The 2428-nt window shown below is 40.8% G+C and overlaps 1 pseudogene; it reads left to right on the top strand.

Moving 5' to 3' along the window:
* Positions 1-714: 714 nt before the first annotated feature.
* On the top strand, positions 715-1653 carry LOC147867299 (uncharacterized; annotated as a pseudogene).
* Positions 1654-2428: the final 775 nt, after the last annotated feature.

Below are 2428 nucleotides of genomic sequence, written 5' to 3'. Positions count from 1 at the left end.
CAGAGTGTTATGTGAGATTTCGTTTAAAATGACATTTTGGCAACAAAGTTTTTCGTGAGATTTGGTTTAACATTTTGGCCGCAAATTATTTGTGAATCCGCAAAATCATGGAATTTGGCTTCAAAATGACATCCCAATGGTAAAATTTGGTGTGCGATCAAATGTTTTGGTTTTAAGATTAAGTTTTGGTCACTTCAATCACAAATTTTGGTTTTATGGGATGAAGCTAGTATAACTCTGTGTAAATTCATAGAATTGGATTTTAAGGTGACCTTTCAATTGAAAATTTTGATGTATTGTCATGTGTGGGGGACCACACTAGGTGGTTTTGTCCCAAGAAGAAAACTAACTTGTAACTAACTAGGGGTAGAGCCAAGAAAGGTGGGAAACACTATAAAGAGAGATGCCTACCAAGAGAGAAGGGGACTGTAATTGAGCACATTACATTGGTGGAAATAACAGACATTTTTAGATCAACCACAGCTTGCACACCCACTGATCATCACACAGAAGCAGCCCACCGATCATCACACACGAGTATCCCACTGATCTTCACACAGAGGCAGCCGCTGAGCCTACAAGTGACCAGCCGAAAAGACGCGAATTCAAGAGAGCATCAACTACACAAAGATGCAGACATCAGATTTCAACAACACAATGAGTATGCAACCAAAGTTCGTGGAACGGACCTCTCCAACCAACGCGACCGAGCAAATGCTTCAAGCTATGTCAGCGATGATGCTGCAGGTAAACCACATAAATCAAACAATAATGAATTGGTTAACTAATCAATCACAACAAACAGGAAACATCACAGAGAAACAGAAGGACTCACGAATTAGACCACGATCATTTTCCGGCCTACCAACAGAAGACGTATTGGCTTGGCTAGATCACTTTGATAATGTCACGAGCTATCATCAATGGAGTGATGATAGAAAAGCCCTAGAACTGCACACAATATTGGAAAATGTCACAGCAACCTGGTTTATTCAACAACCAGAAGAAGTAAAACAAGATTGGTCGTACCTGCGCGAACAACTGGTACAACACTTCGCCAATAACGATATAACACAAATAGCCCTGCAACAATTAGGTAACATGCGTCAACAAGCACATGAGCCAGTAACACAGTTTGCAGTAAGATTAAAACAACTCTTACTTAGAGTAGATCCAAACATGAAAGAGTCTATGAAGCTATATTTCTTGCTGCCAAGGCTGAGACATGACATCTATAGGAGAGTAAAAGATCAAGGGCCAACAAACTTCCAACTGGCTATACAGATCGCCCAACGTATAGAAACACCTGATTATATGGAATTGTCGCAAGCACCTACAATGCCACAACAAAACAATCAGAAGCGTCGAATCCACATCATGCCCGATGGATATTGACATCCAAAATGCACAGATTAATGCTAGGAAGCAACTCCCAAGTCGAGACACTCAAGGACACCCCCGTTGTTTTTACTGCAATAATTATGGTCATGTTAAGAAATATTGTAGGAAATTCGCCGCATCTAAACATCATCAGAACGCACAAATCCAGTTGGCTGATTCCACATCTCTTGCCGACATACAAGAAAACATCAATGCGGGACGTTGAAGGAAGAGCAACTCCCGCACTTCCAAGCCGCTACATCTTCCAGCCGAATAGTCTGCTCCACAATCGCACGTATTCAGAATACATCATATGAAGCATTACTAGATTCAGGTAGCACAATCTCTTCAATTAGTTTAGATATAGTTAATCAATTGCATTTACCAACATCATCTGCACCACTAATCCATGTAATTTTTGGCGACAAGCAAAAACTCTATAAATCATTCACACACGCACATTGCACTTTCACACTAGCACAACATACTTTTGTCCATTCATTCTATGTCCTACCAAAACAACTCTTTCCTTTAACATTAGGATGTGATTGGTTTGTTAAGCATGGGGCCTAATTGCATTTTGACACACAGACATTAGTTCTTCCACGTCTTAGGCCTTGCACCACAATTCCCCTTCTTAACACACCTCATACTAGCACACAGGTCATGCATACTGAAATCCAAATAGAACCAGCACAATCACGTTTGACCGATCTCCGTCGCCTACTCGGGAAGTTCCCGAAAATCTTTATGAAGACAGAAAAAACCACTCAAGTAACTTTACAAGTGCAACACGCCATACCCATAGCGGACTCTCCTCCGGTGAGAATGGCAACTCGAAGGCGCACACCACTTGATCATCAACGGATAAACACTACAGTCCAAGAAATACTCCAAAAGGATATTATTGAGCCGTCTAGTAGTGAATGGGTATCAGAACCTCATTTGGTCAGAAAAGATGACGGTACATTCAGATTTTGCATTGATTTCAGATTACTAAATAAAATTACAAAGCATGACAGGTATCCATTACCACGCATCGACAATT

This window comes from Azolla caroliniana, unplaced genomic scaffold (genome assembly GCF_043228905.1).
Source record: "Azolla caroliniana isolate FFs.n. ecotype wild unplaced genomic scaffold, voAzoCaro1.0.p SCAF_2, whole genome shotgun sequence".
Taxonomy (NCBI): Eukaryota; Viridiplantae; Streptophyta; class Polypodiopsida; order Salviniales; family Salviniaceae; genus Azolla; species Azolla caroliniana.
This window is presented reverse-complemented; position numbering and strand designations above follow the sequence as displayed.